Genomic DNA, 19466 nt, shown 5'->3' with positions numbered 1-19466 from the left:
GCAAGCAGGTCATTAAACCTTGATTGCCCTGAAACTCTGTCCAGCATTCATTGACTAGGTAATGTCAAAACTTTCACAGATTCAACACTGCAAGATAAGCTATTTCACTGCAAGTCATATGTTCACAAAAGATCTGTCCACTACAGAATGGAGAATACTAATCCTGTCTATATATCAACCCAAGGTTAAAATCCTAAGCTTTCACTCTCAGACTTTAGCGTCAACAGACTTTATTCTGATATATGATAGGTAGGCACAATGCTTATATAATAGCATGTCTGGCCTGAACAATACTTTTTCAGCTTGCAGTTCAGCCTTTACACAATCTCATCCAGCATGATCGGTGAAGAGGAGAACTTGATAGCAAATGGAAGACCATATAGTGCATCCCTCACCATAGAACGGGCAGCCAACTCTGTCTTCAGCCTCAGCCCTGCAAGTTAGTCATAGCTTTAAATCTTGCATCTGTGGGTTGACAACATGGGATCCATCAAACAGCCTGTATGAGAGGCAATTAATAAAGCTCCCAATTTTATTAAGAACATCTGGGTGATGCAAATAGCTGGTTGACTCTCTTCAGTCAACAAGGTGTGCCACAATGATAACCTAAATAAATAAAAAAAAAATAAAGGCAACATCAAGGAGGGTGGAAAACTAATTAACTTTTAGCAATATGCTTTCTGTAGTCTCCTGCTTTCAATAGGCTTGATACAATAACAGCTTTCCCCTTCACAAGGTTGTTATAGAGAGGAAAAATATGAAAAAGGGTCTAAGACCTTCTTAGAATGATATAATCCTATCTATAGATAATGGAGATGTAGGCATGTGTATGTGCATATAAATGCATGTATGTGCATGTACATATGTGTATGCCTTAAAGACTACTAGGATATTTACAGATTTTTGATTACAGATTTTGGTTAACTTTCAGAATACAGCAAGAATCTCTATTTTCCCAGTTCTGGTGATCATCCATCACATGCAACAGAGCTAAATAGTAGGACTTCATTTCTAGAAAAGCATTGTTAAAAGCTGAGCTGAGGATCAAGTCTCAATTCATCCACAAGTTCCCCTCACAGCAATTCTCTTGGCCTCCACTGGGTATTTCAGATACTTTTGGCCTGTCTTTACAAGTTGTTGTCAGATTTACTAAGACAATGAATAATCTTCAAAAATGCAAGGAGAATTTACTTTTTAAAAGGAAGGAGAGGAATATCCCAGATTATTTGTCCTCATGGTTTCTTTTATTCTGTGTCCACATGAGAACAGAGAACTTCTTAATATACTGTATCTGATACAGTGACCTTTAATCCTCCAGTGCTTAGGCCACATAAATGTCTTGAGCTTTAAAGTAATATACAGCATTTTTTTTAAAGAATGCAACTTACAATTTTTACTAGCACTAGCAATGTGGGGATGGAAAAAAATATATAAATGCCTTTGACTGGTCTGCTGTCTTCTCTATCCTCCTCCTCCTCCTCCTCCTCCTCCTCCTCCTCCTCCTCCTCCTCCTCCTCCTCCTCCTCCTCCTCCTCCCCTCCTCGACTCCCACCTACTTCCGTAAAGGGTACTCTGCCCAACCCACCCCTCCTGCACTCACGGCACTGCCCACACATACTGTACATACATCAGCACCGTCATAACCACCATCAGTTGGAAGCTGCCTGAGCAAGGATTGGGACTGCGCGCCTATGGCTGGACTGCTACAGAAACAGGTAGTGGGAATCCTTCCATCGCTCTTAGTCTCTCTATCAGTGATGGAGAGGCAGGTTGGAACATACCATCTCATGGGCCGGAGGGAGGGGAAAAGCAGCCATCAATGAAGTTCCAGCTCTACATCCGAAGGTGTCTCTTGATTTTGAGAGGTGGGGAGGAGTTGGAGGGATGGACCTGGTTGAGGTGGAGGGTGGGGCAGGAGGTTCAAATCTCTACCATTGGCTTTCGCCGGCTTTCACCATTCCCACCCCCACCTCACCAAGCCGTGGTTCCCCTCCTCTTTCTCCTGCCTCCCCCTCCCCCCTCTGCTGAGATTTGCAGCTGGACCAGTGCTCCGCGAGCCCTCTCCATCCTTGCAGGATGTAGGCGCTGCGATGTCGAGCCGCAGCATCCCCGGGGCTGTAGTCAACTAGCAGCCCCCGCCCTCGCCCTCCCCCCTTCCCCTTCAATCCTCCTTTGAAAGGGGGCAAATTGAGCTGAGGAAGTTCCCCCGCTTCTCCGATTCTCGACTGGATCCGGGCCAAGCTAGAGAGAGAAAGGGGGGACCCCTAGTTCCACCACCTCTCTCTCTCTCTTCAGCCGCCGAACAGCCTTCCTGCTCCCCTGCTCAGTTTCTTCTGCTTCTGGCATGGCCTGGTGAGTACCTTGCGGAGAACCTTCCTGGGAGGTGCGGGGGGGGGAGGAGGAGAGGGAGATCGGGATGGAAAAGTCTGTGTGATTGATAAATAGAGGCATGTATGCAATATATAATCTCACAGCGCCCAGTGGGGTTTGAGGAGACTTTCCCCCCCCCTCCTTCTGAGAAGGGAACCCGGGCAGCCTCCGTCATAGGTAATGCAGAAGGGGGGAGGGGAGCGGAATGCGGTTGGGATGGCGTGGGGACAAGTCACTGCAGAAAGCAAAGCTTGGTGGCCGTCAAATGGCGCCCCTCCCACTTTTTTTTTTTTTAAGGTACTCTCCCAAATGCAGCCTAAAATTAGGGGAGAGAAGCGCTTGGTATACCTGCAGAGGTCCAGCTTTCAAAAGCGGCTCTAGGATGCTGATTATTGGTATGCCCAAAGGGTGTGTGTGTGTGTGGGGGGGTGATTGCAAAATAGAATGGGAGTGTAGCAAGTCCTTTGGCCGCTTGAGATCCCTTCCCAGTCATCGCCAGCTTTCTTTTGCACCCGACCTCCTCAATGTCGACTTGCCTTGGCTTTCTCTCTTGCTGCACCTTGCGCGCTCGCCTGCCGGCATCTCAAGGTGACAGCGACGTATTCTTGAGGGGCGTGTGCGTGTGTTTGTGAGAGAGAGAGAAAAGGAGAAAGAGAGCGAGCGAGACATTGCGCGCGCGCGCACTCATGCTCAAGGAGAGAGAGAGAGCGAGAGAGAGGAGGGAGCGCCGGTGACGTCCCTGGCCAGATCAGTAAAGGGGTGCGGGTGGGTGGGGGCATATTTCAAAACCAATAGGGATCTCTCGCCCACCTGCCCATTGCAGAGAGGTACCTGCATTAAGTGGGGGGCAGGAATTGGGCTGGGGCTGGGGGTTAAATTGGCAGCTTTAGCAGCGGCGAGCCTTCCCCCGTCCGCCACGCCACTCCCACCTTCTGCACCCTTGGTAACTAGAAAAAGAGATGGAGAGTCAGATCACACAGCATGTGATGTGCGAACATGAGAGCGGTGCGAACGGGCGAACCTTCCAGCGATCCACTGGAGTCTGGCAGGACCTTTCAATGGCTTGTTTCGGGGCAACGGATCCCTGTGTGAACTGAGCGGAGACGGAATAATTAAGACTTAAGGGCTGGGTGGACAGGCGACTTGGCGGGATAGATAAAGAAGAAAGGAACAGCTAGATTCAGTGGGGGAGAGGGGGGGCGTGGACGGACGGACGAAAAGCAGCTCGCTTGAACTTCAGCAAACGGAATCGCCAGGCCTGAAGGGAAGGACAAGCGGAAAAAATTCGGGGAAACTGAGGTCAGGCAAGGGTATTGCCTTGCCTAACCCCAGGGGAAGCGACATTAGGATAAGGAGGGGAGGGGGCGACATCAGCATAAGGACATAACTGCCAGGTCTGGTCTGGGATAAGTTCCCAAGGCTTCTTTGGTCCTGCCGTCTGTCTCAACAGTTAGAGCGGGTCAAAGCAGGACAAGAAAAGAAGGGACGGGCCGCCCCTTTGGGCCTTATATTCGGTGCCTCTTCCTCTTGCTCAGCAATGCTGCCTCGACATCTGAGGGACACACACACACACACACACACACACACACACGTAGCGATCACGCCCCCCTCCCGGGCGTAGTCTCCCCGCCCCCACCCGGCCACCTCAAAGCGAGGGGGCGACCGCCACGACCCCGTCGCCTTCTGAGCTTGTATGGCTCTCGTGAAAGGCGGAGATCTCGTAGGGCTTTGGCCTCCCAGACTGCTCTGAAGCCCGGGGAGCAGCGATGAAGAAGAGGGAATCAGTGGTAAAAAAAAAAAAAAAAAAGGGAGGGGAAGGGCCTCGCGCTGGGTCTGGCGTGGCCTCTAAGCCCGCCCACGAATCGCCAAGGGCAACCGGGGAGCGTCTATTCCGCGGTCTGCTTTGGCGCATTGCTCGGGATGGGAAGCAAAAGCGCGTTCCAGCTCTGGCTTTTTTCAAGGCAACTGCAGGGGAGGGGGCGGGCTCCACGGGCTGTCGAGGACTGCCTTTACCCGTTTCTGATTGGTCGAGAGGTCCTGAGTGGCAGCAGGCGCGAGGGGTGGGGTGGGAGAAGAGGCTGAGGAGAGGGTGGGGAGGAGAGAGCTCCGCCGGGAGGGGGCTGGGCTTGACCCAGCTCCCCGCCGGCGGTGGACTGGGGAGGGGGCCGGAGAACCGCAAGACGCCCGACTGCAGCGCCCGGCCGGTAGCAAAGGACAGGCTGGGCTGGCGGGAATGATCGCGATGTCATCGTGTTATCTGGAAACCGGTCTTTGCTTGATCGAAGGGGGGAGGGGACTCTTCAGCCCAGGCATTCGAGGAACGCGGGCTTTCTGTGGCACATACTCCCGTGTGCTGACCCCACAGAAAGTCCTTTGCTCATGGCAAAGGCAATCCGAGCCCCCCCCCTCCGCGCGCCCCCCCCTCCCCGAATCGTGGCGAGGACATAACTCCAGTCGGAGAGAAAGATGTTGCGATCATGACGCTGTAATATTGCGCTTGGAATGAACCGAACCTCCTGGCTGAGGGACAGTCTATCTCCAACCAGCATGGGCTGAAGACGAGGCGGGGGAGGTTGGCGGGGGCGCTGCCGCTGCCGCTTCTGTCTGCTTCCCTGATGGAAACAGATTAGCTGGCCCTTGATGCAGGAGTACAGTAGACCAGCGCCTAACTAGGGCACAGGGATTGCACCAGCACTGCCGCAATCATTTTGGGGAGGTGGGAGAGAGAAGCAGAGGACGAGGAGGCGAGGCGGAGGGGGGAACCCAAGAGGAAGAAAAATGTAGGCAGAGAGAGAAGAGGGAGGGGCCAAGAAATACTGGCAGTTGCCTCCACCTCCCCAGTGGTACAAGTTCACTGGGTGATTTGGGCACCAGCCCATCCACCCACTCTCTCTCCCTCTCTCTGCCAACCTACCTCCCAAGGTTGTTGTGGCAAAAAAAAAAAAAAAGAAATCGGAGAAAGGAGTGATGTATACCTCATCTCGAGCTCTGGAATAAAAGGCAGGATATTAATTTAATTAACCAATGCACCAGAAAGCTTTATTAGAGCATAAGCGCCGGTGGACCAGAGACTCAATTAGTTCATCAGCCTGGTAAATGCATATAAACCATGCTTTATTCCCTCTCGTTCTCTTCTAACACCACCCCTCTCTTTTCTGTTGTGAACCCCATACGCCAATTTTATTTTTATACATTCTGCCCTACCCCAATCTTTGCCTAATGTTCCCTGATGCATCTCTGCATGCTGTGGAGCTTTGTTAGACCATTCATCCTTTTCTTCCCCACTGATCTGGGGGGGGGGGGAAGAGGAGGGAATGGAAAACTCCTGTTGAACAAACAGAAACCCAGCCCTCCCTCCTTCTCTCTCCCTCTCTTTCTCTCCTTATATAACCCTGCATTAAGTAACCTACTCATGATTTCCCACTCGTTTTCATTCTTGTGTCACTCTTCCTATCCCACCCCTCCCCTCAGGATCGCTAGGTCCCAGAGCTAGCCAGGACAGTGCCTTCCTCCCCTCTTCCTGAGAGGAGGCCACAGCTGGTTATTCTCTTGTCAATATTTCGAAGGAGTGTTCAGCCCTGGGAATGAAGGCAGGCAATATGATTTGCACCAGGCTGCCTACTTTTGCTGTGAGTTTGCAAAGAGCTGGCCGAGAGATATTGGGCTTTTTATTTAATCATACAAAGAGTCTTACCCTTGAAAGCAAACCAAACAAAATAACAGGATTTGTGCATCTGGCATAAGTGGTCAGTTCGATGAGCTTTAAATGTTTCTACTGGAGTTGTTCACTGTATAGAACCCCAACGCTGGCAAGCAGCACCAATTCTTCTCTGCAATAGGGACGCACCACCTGAAACAGGGAGAAGGGGTCAATGTCTCTGTCCCAAAATGACCCAGTGATTGCTGTCTCTGCTGATCCCTCAAACTCTTTTGGTCTTCTCTTCTTTCCCTTTTGTGAGCTTTCCCCCAAGTGGATCTGACCGCAGCACAAATATAATCTGGCACTTCTTTTTATTGCCATGACCTCTTGACTTGTCTTCACCTCCCAAGCCCATGAGAGAGACAGGCCTAAGCCATCCATAGTTGTACCACTGTTGTAATGGCATTTTCTCCCTCATTCCAACAGTGTCCAGCAACAGCCTGCAAGTGTATACCAATCGGTTTGGCTTTGTCCTCTGTAAAATGACTGTCATTGACCAGGAACAGGAAATTGACGTGGGGATGGGGTTCATCAATAGGAACAGCAGATTTCCTGCTGGTCCCTGCAGTTTTCCACTGATTTAGAGATGGTAGACAGGCTTTAATTTCACAGTGGGGAAAAGTCCCTTGGGATTTCTGTGAACTGTAAGCTGCACAATTTACAACCCCCTGCCCCAAACTCTTGGAGGCATCATCTAGAAACTTTTCATGAGCTTCTTGCAAAATATTAATTTCCAAAAGTAGAGGAATATATTAAGTACTGGGAACAAATGTCAAAGACGTGCATAGAAATACCAGAACATGTTAATTGCATTTGTTCATCTTAATCACATTCGTAACTGAAGAGAATTCAAGGAAATGTTAGGATTATTTTTTTTTTTAATGTCCTGGCTTTGTCCACTTCTTGCTGTGCTGTTCCTAGCATTGCATTTAAGAGCTAAGCACCAAGGCAGACTTATGCTGTATGTCAAAATGAGCAAATTTGGAAGAGATTGCCCTCAGAGCCCATAATCCAGGTCTATACACTTCTGTGCCCCCCAATATCTCTGCAGATCCAAATGGATCACATTCAGCCCTCAAGCTCTCACACTGGCTGCCTGATCCTTATTGGTACAAGGATCCTTGAGAATTCTCCTCTTCACCCACCTGGGTTCAGAACATCCTTTCTCACCTACGCTCACAAATACCCTGCACCAGAAAAGGACTTATCATTTGGCACCTGGGAGCTTCATTTCATGGTTTCTTGGGAAGGTGAGATGGTGGGGATCTGAGAGTTTCAGTGAGCATGAAGAAGGAGGCAGCCTTTTTTAGACTGGGTTCTTTGCTTTCTTAATTGCCTTAGGCAGATTTTAAGCATATAGTTTTCATGGACCGCCTACCTCAAAATGATGGGATACGTAGTTCAGCAGTGCAACCACGTGGAACTTCAGGGTGATATGTAACTTGCAAGTTGCCCAGTCTGATCCTACATATTGTTTGCAAAATGCTTTTCACCAGCCAAAAGACTTAAATGTTACATCTTGCTATAGTGTTGCCTAACAGTATTGCAAAACTAATTTCATTCTTGTTTGCTACTCAACTACCTAAGAACCTAGCCAGCTGTTTACATATTTTGTTATGTCAAAAGGAAGACCTTTGTTTTTATTTATGTATTTTATCATTCTGAGTTCCACCCTGGTCTGGTTGTCTCTAGCCTCATTTAGGGGGCACCGTAATCTTCTGCAGCCATACAAACAGTCAGACTTAGCCAATTCTGCTGGATATCTCCTACCTATCTACTGTTGGTCCAGCTGTTGCTCTGATAACTCAATACACACTTTTTTTTAATACAAGTGTCCATTTCTGAAATGCATTTCTTTCCTTGGCAATGCCATATATATCTGTATGGGCAACTGGCCCTTAAAGGTGATCATTGCTGGCAAAGACCTTATAGATTTCCTGTCAGTCTTGACTCCTCTAGATGTATTTGATCACAGTTCCCAGTATCCTAGCTGAAACTGATGCTCTTGTGACTTCTCATCCCATTACTGCAATGTGATCTACATGGGGCTGCTTTGGAAAAGCATTCAGAAGTTTCAACTGGTGCAAAATGCAGCTAGACAGGTAGTAACTGGTGTCAGATATTTGACACATGTAACACCACTGCTGTGGGAGCTGCATTGGCTGCCAATGTGCTCTTCCAGGTGCAATTCAAGGTGCTGATTGTCACTTTTAAAGCACTTCATGGCTTGGACCCAAGCTACCTAAGGGATTGTCTTCTCCCGGTCATTTTTACTTGTAGAATTTGGTGCAACAGGTTGGACAAATTACAGATCCTGTCAGCCAAAGAATATTGGCTGGTGGGAACTAGGAGACCTTCTCTGCCATAGTTTTTGCCCTCTGGAACATTCTCCCTTTAGAGATTAGAATGACGTCAACCCTGTTGGCCTTTCATAAGGCTTTGAAGACCAGTTTATGTACCCAGACCTGGGGCCACAAGTGTATTAAGGATCCCATTTCTTGGCTATATCAACACCTGCAGCAATAGTTTTACTTGGCAAACATATGTATTTATTCTGTATTGCTTCAATTTTAAAAATTGTCTTATGTTTTTATGAAACACACTGCCCAGAATCATTTGTTCAGATGGGCAGCTATAGAAATCAAAGCAAGCCAATCAAATGTCTTTTAAAAGAATGAAATGCGAGGATCTTGCAGTGAGAAGCATCAAGTCCAAATGATTCCCAGCGGGCTCAATTCAATCCAGGAACTGATGCGGGGCCTTCTTCTTGGCGGGCAATGTTGTTGTTCCATCATGCAACTCGCACTCTCTGCCTTCACACTGGTGATGGGTTTATAGGCAGGTTCGGTGATTCTGGATTTCAACTCCAGGTTCATGCCTTGGCTGAGTACTTCATCCTTCCAGAAAGTGCCTCCATATATTCTCATTTGTCTTGTAAAGAAAACATTGAATTAGGAGTCCCGTGTTGCCCTCACATTGTGTGTTAGCCTGTAAATACATCTACTCTAAAATGATCTCCGGTCTATCAGCTACAAATGGGAGCTCATTCTACTTCATTGACTCCTCCGTCCATTTCCAAATATCCAAGTCTCATCCAACTAGATCCACGATAATATAAGTGAAAGACCTGGCTTCAGATGCTATCTCAACACACACACACACACACCACATACTGTCCTATTTATGCACTGATGTATTCATCAGCGTGGAAGATGATAATGAAGATGATGAATTATTCCCCACTTTTTATTAAGGAGCTGAAAGAGGCATACACATCTTTCAGAATAGGAACATCCCTTCCCTTCCTATTTTTCTGTCTCTACCTTATGATGCTGAGAATGACCCATCTAAAATCATTCAATAGGTCTCTGTGGCTGTGGGTAGACTGGAAGCTCAGCCTCCCCAGTCCTAATCCAAAACTTTCACCACTACCATCACCATCATCGTTTTCATCAGGTTTTAAGACACTGCAAGGAGGTGCGTGTCAATATTTAGCTTGGCTGAATGTATGGCAAGAGATCATTCACCTCCATCGGAAACCGAGGCAGGGTACGTCACTTCTGCAATAATCGTATGCGCTCTTTGTCTTCTAATCTTCAAGAATTCTGCTCCTAGAAGCAGAATTCTCTGACCTATATAGCTTATGCAGATTCATTGTAATTACTTTGCATAATTCATTCTGTTTTTCTTTAGCTAGGGAGAGGAGGAAAAAAAAGAGGTAGTTCACTTTGGGACCACTTGATACCCTAATCAACAATTTATTTGGCTTTTGAGATTTCATCAGACACGGGTCTCATGTTCACTATAACCTCTACAGCTCCCCACAGGCTAGAAAATCCTTTTCAGATGAAAAAAATGGGACCCTGAAGTCAAATTTTATGTTCTGTTTTTACCCTCATGTCTATGAAACGGCAAGATACTTTTGAGTCCTCATTATATCGTATAGCTGGGTATTATATCATACTGTTGCAAAGTAAGTCTCCGTTCTTCAAATGCAAGCTATGGACTTTAATCTATAAAGGGCAGGTTGTTCAACCTGATAGTTTCTTGCTTTAATTCATCTGCCTGTGACATAAAATCCCCACTGAACTATTGTAAAAGATAAAGGTTTCCCTGTCAGTCATGCCTGACTCAAGGGCACAGTGCTCATCTCCATTTCTTGACTGAGGGACCCAGTGTTGTCTGAAGACAATTTCCGTGGTCATGTGGCCAGCCTGGCTATACGCCAAAGGTGCACGGAACACTGTTACCTTCCCACCAAAGTGGTACCTATTAATCTACTTGCATTTGCATGCTTTCAGACTGCTAGGTGGGCAGGAGTTGGAAGCAAATTGATTGGGAAACTCCGTATGCTATTGAACAAGAGCTAACTGGCATTATCATTCTGGGTAACAAGGCTGATGGAAGTTATAACTGAGTAATATCTGAAAGGTTACAAGTCTGTTACTTATTTACTTAACTTACTGAATTTATATGCTGCTCATCTTGCTGGGAAGAGACTTTCTCATAGCTACAAGAAACTGAAATGTGAACCTTGGCAGAAGTGGAACCAGAGAGGCAGCCTCAGAGCAGAGTGCTCTGTGGGCCAGAATTCAAGCTAAGAAATGCATTTGGGAAGGGTGAGAAGTAAAATGCAGGGAAGAGACGTTGGCAGCAGCAAAAGGCAATGGAGTACAGATAAATAAAACTTTGGTTAGCAAAACTGATGGAGACACTAATAGGGCCAGATATGGTGGTTGTTTCCTAGGAAATGATCCAGAAGGATCAACAGGTGGACCATATCAGGAGTAGATGAGAGACAGCTTGGAAATACTGGGGGGCAGAACCATACTGGAACCTGAAGCCAGGCCACAGGGCTGCCAATAGCTTCCTCTCCATTGTGATCTCAAGCAAACCAGCATGCAGAGATTAAAGGACTCCTACTTTTTAATTCTCGGTAGCTCCTAGTAGCCAAATGTTCATCCATCAGAAAGCTTCTTTTCTCCTCTTTTCATCTACTGCTTGCTACCATTTATTATTTGACTTACTTTCTGGAAGCCAAGGGGACAATCTAGTCCTGATGACTCTCCTTCCCTCTTAGGATAGTCTCGCTTAGGGCTTGCCTAAGCAATCACTGGCATTACTGGTCTTTTCTTCCTTTTGGCCTAATGCCACCAACCTTCCCAGGCTTTCTTAACCAGCAACAGTTCATGCGTGATCTAGGCAGGCAGTGCCAATTTGCATCAAAGTATTTGATGTTGACGAGGGAGAGTAGTTGCTGTCCAGCAGCATTGAGGACAGTTCTTAAAGGTAAGACTGCCATGGAACTATGGAATGTGTGTGTGTGTGTGTGTGTGTGTGTAGGGAGGGGGAGCTCCGTCTGCTGCAAGAGGGAGGCTGAAGCAACTGGCTTAGCTTTTCATTAGTTGGCCATGAAGCCTGAAAAGAGTCTCCCAAAACAACTCCTAAAAATGCTCTTATTTTATTGACGAGACAACAGAAGAATAAACAAAGGCTCAATTGGTGCCTATAAAAATACTGATTTTTTTAAAAAGGACAAACGCATGACCTTCCTCACGCAGGAAAGAAAGGAAGAGAAGCCAGTGAACTACAATCTGAGCTGGGAATTTTTCCGTCTGTCCTGAAAGGAACCCAAATGCCGGAGACAGGATGGGAGGCAATTGCCCCCTCTTGAAAGGCTGCTCTCTACTCCATGGCAGGGTTTGGGGGAATGAAGAAGAAGGCTGCTCAGGGCAAATAGTGCTTCTCTATAGAGGTTATTTTAAAAGGATGGGCTGGGGAAAATTCCCACACAGAAGCTGCTGTGCTACGGACAATGTGGCAAGGTTCTGCTACGCAGCAAGTAAAGACAGAGCACGCCTGCTATAGGGACACTAGTAGGAAGCAGCAGATGTTTTGTTTATTTAATTGTTATACTCTCTCTGCTTTTAATATGGCAGAAGTGTTTCCTTTCTTGTGAAAGCTGGATTTTGACTACAGTTAATAACATTTAAAGCTGCATATGAGTTATGAGAGAAGATAGCATTTGGGGTTTCTGATCAAATAGACCAATTGGGGGGGGCACGCCAAGACAACTCCCCAAATCATCAGCTAGTACAGCTATTTGGGAGGCAACTAGCTGGGGAAATCTAGCCTAGGCCGATTATCCCTGTCAATTACAAGTCCAGTACCAAAAGGGCAATACATTATTATATACACAAAAATGTGAAAACAGAACTGCCAATTCTTTAGCTGGTGTTGGCCTTCATATATATCGAATACTTCTCAAGAACCTAGGATGTTGTCATGTATTGGTGTAGCATCTCCAAGCAATGGAGTCTTCTGTAACTGAGAGGTAGAAATGCACAGATCTTTCTAAGTGCCATCCAAGATATTTTTGGTATGCACCCAGTGTGCCAATAAACACCAGAACCACCACAACTGGTTTATGCCATAATCTTTCAACTTCAGTTTTCAGATCTTGACGCTTTGTGATCTTTTCCAATTCTTTGTCTTCTACTACCCCCTGGCATTGCCACATTAATTATCTGTTTCTCAACCACAGTTAAATCTGGTCTGCTTAACTAGCCATGACTTTATCAGTTAGGATTCAGAAATCCCACAGTATTTAACCTGCTCATTTTCAGCTACTTTTTCAACTATATGTTCCCACCATTTTTTTTCATTACCGAACATGATAATGTTTACAGATGTTCCAGTGAATCATTTCCATGACTGTTAATATAGTTTATAATCAGTTTGTGTGATTATTATTAAAATTGATATACCGCTCAATTCCGAAAAGTTATGTTTGGGATTTGTGTGTGAACTATTTCAGTCTGGATGAGTTAATGCCATTGCACATCACTCCTTTCAAAATGCAGTATATCACCCCATAGGCATCTGGTAGAAGCCACAATGACATGCATCATGATGTGATTGCATAAATGACTCAGGTGGTGCAATTTTTCAAATTATGACATTATGATACAAATAACATATAGTACTTAATCCATTGTTATTTGCCTAATGCATCTGCTGTCACTTGTTTCTTAGTACTATTGCAGACACCCATGTTCCTCTAAACACTTTTCTCATGGCACCGGTGAGGATGCCAAAAAATGTTTGGCAGTTGCTTAACCCTGATCTCTGTTTTTCAATTTATACAAATGAAACAACTTTCTGAAATGCCTATTCCTTGTGATGCATCATGCTTTTCCTCCTTCATCCATGGCTGTTTCAATACTGTCTTTTGATAATGATGTTTCTTCATGAAAGTCATAGGGAAAAAAAGCAAATTGAAATGGACACTGGGGGCCAATTAAGGAAAATTATTCAAAGGAGAATAGGTAATCCATTATTAATCCCCTACTTGTGTTCATTAGGAAGCAAACACCAAACAGGAAGCTTTTCATTAACATGCCAAAACTCCACTGTTTAATCAAATTGTGCCTGGATAGCACTGTATAAAGTATTTGTGTAGCCTTTAGTTTTCTTCTAGCTATCTAGAGAGCACTATAAAAAAGGTTTGCACATTTTTGGTGACTACCATTCTCTTCTGAGCATTCATTGATTTCTTTCTCCTCCCCCCTCAAATACAGAACCCATGAGGTCCATACTGAAGTGGGCAGTTGACCCTGGTTCTTGTCCTATCCAGGAACGTCAATGTTACCCATTGAAAGTCTGTTTGAAAGTCTCTTCCAATCACAGTCTTAATATTTTATAAACTTTTGATTAGCATACAGAAAATCTCAAGGTCAATTTGTATCTTCTCCAGTAAAACAACAACAACAACACCAGGATTAAGTAGCAAGCAAAGCCATGGAAAGATTTTTCCTTTAGGTTGTGGAGAACAAGTTCTCAAGCAAAGATACAACATATCCAAATACCAGGCAAATTCCTATGCTCCTCTGAAGAACTTTCAAGCAGATATTTTCTAGTTTCATAACTGAATACATCTGGGTGAAATCAGGTGGAAGGAGACTGTTTTAGGGCCTTTTCTTTTCTGTGCTAATTATGAAGCTCTCATTTGCTGAGCTTCGTCATGCTTTAATGGAGTCCATTTCCTGTGCCAAGCTCCCATCAAAACCTTGGCACTGCACCCTATGGCCAGACCTCATGGCCATCAAAGGCATTTTCTAGGGCCTTCCGCCACAATTATGGTATGTTCTTTCCTTGACTCATACAAAATCAAAGTATTTTTCAAAAGTGCAACATCATTTCATGTTAAATAAGAGTGTGCTAGATGAGTACAGTAGAACTAGGAACATTACCTCTATCTCATTACATTTTCACATGGTTTTAACAAGAATGAACTATTCTCTAACACCTTGGAGTGGAATAACACAACAGCAACATATTGGTACATGCTATATTTTTTAAAAAAAATAATCTGAGTTAACTTTGTACTCTGTGATTCTAACATGTTACTAACTCAAGTGCAGTTTTTTTTTTGTTACGCTTACCTTACGGATGCGTTAGAGGAAGAAGCAATAACTGTCATTGAATATAGCAAATGAAAGCATCTTTCATAATAAAATAGATGATTGCAGAATGAGTGCAGAATTGCAATTGCAAAATGGGCAGCTATATAAATCAATACAATACATAAAATCAATATAATGATGCTATAACTTTTCTGGATGAAAAGGAACAAGACAATATTTTAAAATAAATTGTAGCAGTTTTATTTTCTTCCTTAATGTAAAAAAATGCCATTATGAAATTTGAAAGTGATGCTAATAGAAATCCTTTACAGTTAACTTATGAAAATCTGTGAAATTTGCTTTGAAGTAAGTACCACTTAATTCAAGTCTGTACCCTCCCCATGTTTTAGAAAGCAACCCTAAATATTTATTCGGAAGCATTCATGCATTGGGTCTACTTACTAAGTAAGGCAGGTACGCTTAGGAAATGTCATTTCAATGAACAGGAAGTTGCAGAGGGAAATGCTCTAATGCAAAACTTTTTGCAATTCCACTTTTTTTTTCTTTTAAAGAAAAAAAAAGGGCCAGGTTTTTCTTGGGGTTGACTTTGGGATACAAATATGCTTTTGGTAAGATGCTTCCAATGTTGCATATTGATTCTAATGGTAAAATCCAAATCTTAACCCAGCTAGACAGTGTAGCTTTTCTCCCTCCCTTCCATATAAAGTTATTTTGCTTTGCTTCACGCTAATGAAGTGGGATCTGATCAGGATAAAACTGAAGTCTCTTCAAAATGTTTAGCTCCTTGAATGCCACAAAGGAAAAGCAAGATCTTCATTTATGCAGTTCCTTTATCCATTTCTTCAAGAGTGAGGATATCTGTGGACCCAGGGATGCACCGAGTCCTCCCTGAAAGCATTTCGGAGGTCTGTAGAGTGTCTCATGATGCTACTGCTGAATTTATTCCCACCCCTTTTTGAGGCAGAAATCCAAGGAAACAATAATGTAAACTAAAAATAGACTTCAACGCAGCTCGCAAAACCAAAGACACCCTCTATCACCATCACAAACTAAGAAAAAGCCAGAAATTCCCACGTGCCTCATGCATTACAACACTCTGATATTTGCTCTCCCTCCATTAATCTATCACAAGTATGTTCGTTACTAAATTAACTACTTAAAATTAATTCAGGACAATGTCTCCAAATGGTGAGTGGAAAAAGACATACAGCCTTGCTTTAAATTTGCTAGATGGGGCTGTTTTCCTCTTCTTTTACAAGGAATCGGCATCAGTTTGAATTACGTCAGTCTTTCTGTGGATTACGTCCAACTTGTACATCAAAAAGAAAAAAAAAAGACGTGTATGCCATCTTCAGTTAAAGCATCCATTTAATGTTTCTCACATGGGTTGGGAGGAGAGATGGACTGGAAGGAACATCCTCTCTCTTCCAAAGATGGGTCCATTTTTAAAGAAAGGCTGTTCAGTGCAGAAACATCACAGGCACTCAATATTTAAACTAGTCATTCCCAAAGTGGGGGAAGGTGCCTCATTGACCGTGCCACCTTGAAAAAGCAATCTGTCAGGCTTAATATGGGATCTGTCCTCCTGGGGCAAGGAGTCCTTTTGCCCCTCCCACTCCTTTAAAAAACAGTGACATCATTCAGAGGGAGAGAGGGAGGGAGGGAGGACACCCAGGGATTTCCAGAGGCAGCTAACAGCTGCAAGGAATTCCTGCAGCATCACCATTATTAACTGGGCTTCTATCCTTCAGCTGCAGGAGAATATCTGCCCGTTGTACCAGAAAGTGGCCAGGCAGATGCACAAATCAGAGGGGGTGGGGGAGAGGGTTGTTTTATTTTTTAAGCACAGGATAAAAGTGCATCACCAGTTTTTATTGAGGAAAAACAACTCTCTTGGGCTTCAACTCCCAGAAATAATCTTGATTTCCTTTCTGGTCGGCTTTAGCCAAGGAAATGGCCTGTGATTTGGGAAGGCAGGAGCAAGAGCAAGGGCTGTTGCTGCTGCTTCTGCTATCTGAGTCACATCCTGGGGTCAGCAAGCCAAGGGGTTAGGAGGAATGGCATGTTGGTCTGCTTCCCCTTTCAAGCTATAGGCCAGTGGTGGCGAACCTATGGCACATGTGCCAGAGGCGGCACTTGGAACCCTCTCTGTGGGCACACGCACCATCGCCCCAGCCCTGCCTCCTCTCATGGCCCCCTCCTCACCAGCAGCCCCCCCAGAGGAGAGTCTCCCCTGGGTGCAGCCCACGCAAAGCAGCACAGCCAAGGAAATGGTAGCCGGGCAGCGGGGACAAGACTCCGCCCTTGCCCCCCATCATGCACAGATGATGCTGTGGGGCATGGGTGGAGGGCATGGCCGCCACGGCGCTGCTGGGCTGCCTGGGTGATCTGTGGCAGGCTGTAGAGGTGGTGGATGGCCCAGAAGGCAGGGCAGAGTGGGGATGGGGGTGGGGGGCGGTTTTTGGGCACTCGGTCTCTAAAAGGTTTGCCATCACTGCTATAGGCAGAGGAGGATCAGGGTGAGCAACTGAGAGGCTGGCAATGAAGGAGATGAATGTTATGGTTTTCCCCCCTTCTGTTCTGTTAGAGTATAAATTGGTGCCACCGTTGGAGGAACGCAGGTAGAGCCAAACCTTCTGGGTGTCGCATACACCTCTGGCAGAGGAGACAAGACGACCCATGTCTTGGATGTGAGCCTGATTGGATTGTAAACCTGTAGTCAGCTTCCATCCTCCCTGTGGCAATTTTGATAAAGCTTTCTCAGAGCTTATTCCTACTCCTGTACGCAATTTAAAGGACTTATTTCCAGAAACTGACATCACGCATGCAATTATGGCAAATGCCTCAAGATTTTATGCCAGTTCAGTGCTGCTCCTAAAATACAGCCCTTCTAACTAAGCATCCACATGCATGAAGTTCCTAGTAAGTCCATAACACTCTTCAGTTGCAGCGCAACTGAAAGAAAACCAAAAACAGAATACAGTCTGATAAAAGATTACTTCAACAGTTCACATGATCAAATGGTTATCAGTAACAATTCCACTGAAGCTGTTAATGCACGCTAGGGGTGGATCCCACCATATTATGTCTCCCCCTCCATTTCCACCATGCAATATGTTGCCATTCCTATTTTATTAAGAATGACTGGGCATTCTGCCATTTTCACAATCTTTTAAGTTTCTAGATCAGCATCTTGCCCTCTTGACCTTGAAGGCTTAATCTTCTCCATTGTTTCTCAAACTTGGGAACTTGAAGATATCTGGACTTCAGCTCCCAGAATTACCCAACCAGCTATGAATTCCTATGCTGGCTGGGGAATTCTGAGAGTTGTAGTCCAGACATCTTCATGTTGCCAAGGTTGAGAAACCCTGATCTACGCTATTTGATCTATTAGTTTACTTTGTAAAAATGATATAAAGATTCTGTCTGCAGTGGTAGGATTATAGTGTTCAATTCATATACACAGGTTGCCAGTGCAATAATGGCTAATAAATAAGTAGTTTTACAACAGAGTGAAGATTGTGAAACTAACGGAGTCATGCTATTCAACACAGATTGCTCTCTGACACCCTTACGTTGTGAACCGTTGTCACCCTTTTAGCGAGTGTGTAAGTCTTCTTATAAAGATAGTGGAACTGAACAGAGAGATCTGAGAATCTGCATTTTGCTGGGGCTGGCAGAAATGTGTACCTAAATGTAATTCATGTCACCCAGGGTTGCTTCTATATTATTGAATTGCACAATGCTTGTAGTTCTCCACTGCCAGTATATAGACTAAGATGTGTTGAGCTTTCAAGAGATGTAAAAAAAAATTCTATAGCAATCCATAGATCAGTTTCATAATATAGTTGGAATGAGTTTTAGGAAACAAGGCTACTTTTATAAAGCCTTACTAAAATGCATTATTAAATGTGAGGTGGATTTTGTTGATAATTTTCATAACAGTTCAAGAAACCAATCTGCTGTTTTGCTTTTTTTTTTTTTTACTTTTGACAAAATGTATATAAGGGCTGGAAATATTTGTTTCACAAAGGAAGAACATACAGTAAAGCAGAATGAGACATTGACGTTATTACATATATGTTAGCTATTCCAAAAGAGAATATTTCAGACGTATTACAATGCCTACTTACTCATTGAAATACAAATGTCATCTGGTCCATTTTGGCAGGTAACCATACTTAGTGGAGACTTTTTGGGCTGAGGAGGGAACAAAACTTTGAACATGGGTCAGAGTCAGAGGTAGTAATCTAGAATGGGAAAGGAGGCAGAGCCATCACTTCTGGATTCTGTTTGAACTAGTGCCGGAGCTGGCTTCCCTTGGGATCTTTGCAGTGTTTCTCATTTGCTTGTTTTCTCTGGCTGTCTTGCACTTTCACGTGGGGACCAGAAATGGTTGTATGGTTTTCTTGAGACTGTGATCTCTTAACCCTAGTTGTCACCATTTCCAAACTTTAGCTAATCCCAACAGGTATAATAGAAGATTGTAGATCAGGTTGTGACCTGCTCAGGGCGCAGTGGGCAGCCGGTAATATGAATGAAAAGCACTGACCAAGCTAGGAAAGGCCTCCTCTTCCTCCTCCTCCTCCCCCTCCCCCTCTTCTTCTTCCTCCTCCTCTTCCTCATTAAAGAATTCAGATTACCACCTTTTCATGTCACTACTGTGGGCATTAGTTTTTGGAATATCACTGGCAGTGCTGAGGGAGACTTCTCCAAATGAAGGCAGAGAGCTGGAGAAGAGAATGGAAAGAGAGCATTTCAACAGCAGAAAGGGACAAAAGAGTTCCCTTACTATTGAGATTTTGCTGCTTTCCAGATGTGCTGGCCCTCCCAGAATTCCCTTCCAAGGTGCCCACAAGAAGTTGCTGACTCCTGCTCTAAACCCATCCAGATGAGTGTGAGTGGGCACATGTCTCCATAGCACTGTCTACGCCGGCATTGTGCAATATAAAATATCAAAACTGTTTGGG

At 44.8% G+C, this 19466-nt stretch overlaps 1 protein-coding gene across 7 annotated transcripts in view; it reads left to right on the top strand.

The window, feature by feature from the left end:
• The first annotated feature begins 1604 nt into the window (after positions 1-1604).
• ATP2B3 (ATPase plasma membrane Ca2+ transporting 3) overlaps positions 1605-19466 on the top strand; it is a 129005-nt gene continuing 111143 nt past the window's right edge. For 2 of the 7 annotated variants that reach the window (XM_039361339.1, XM_039361342.1), the window contains exon 1: positions 2060-2352. The gene's annotated coding sequence lies outside the window, so the exon portion shown is untranslated. Of the gene's footprint in view, positions 1716-2058; positions 2353-19466 lie in introns of those variants that run through there. The other 5 variants (XM_039361341.1, XM_039361340.1, XM_039361337.1 and 2 more) reach the window with 4 other exon arrangements.

The sequence above is a fragment of the Crotalus tigris genome, unplaced genomic scaffold (genome assembly GCF_016545835.1).
Source record: "Crotalus tigris isolate CLP2741 ecotype Arizona unplaced genomic scaffold, ASM1654583v1 scf7180000019254.217656, whole genome shotgun sequence".
Taxonomy (NCBI): Eukaryota; Metazoa; Chordata; class Lepidosauria; order Squamata; family Viperidae; genus Crotalus; species Crotalus tigris.
This window is presented reverse-complemented; position numbering and strand designations above follow the sequence as displayed.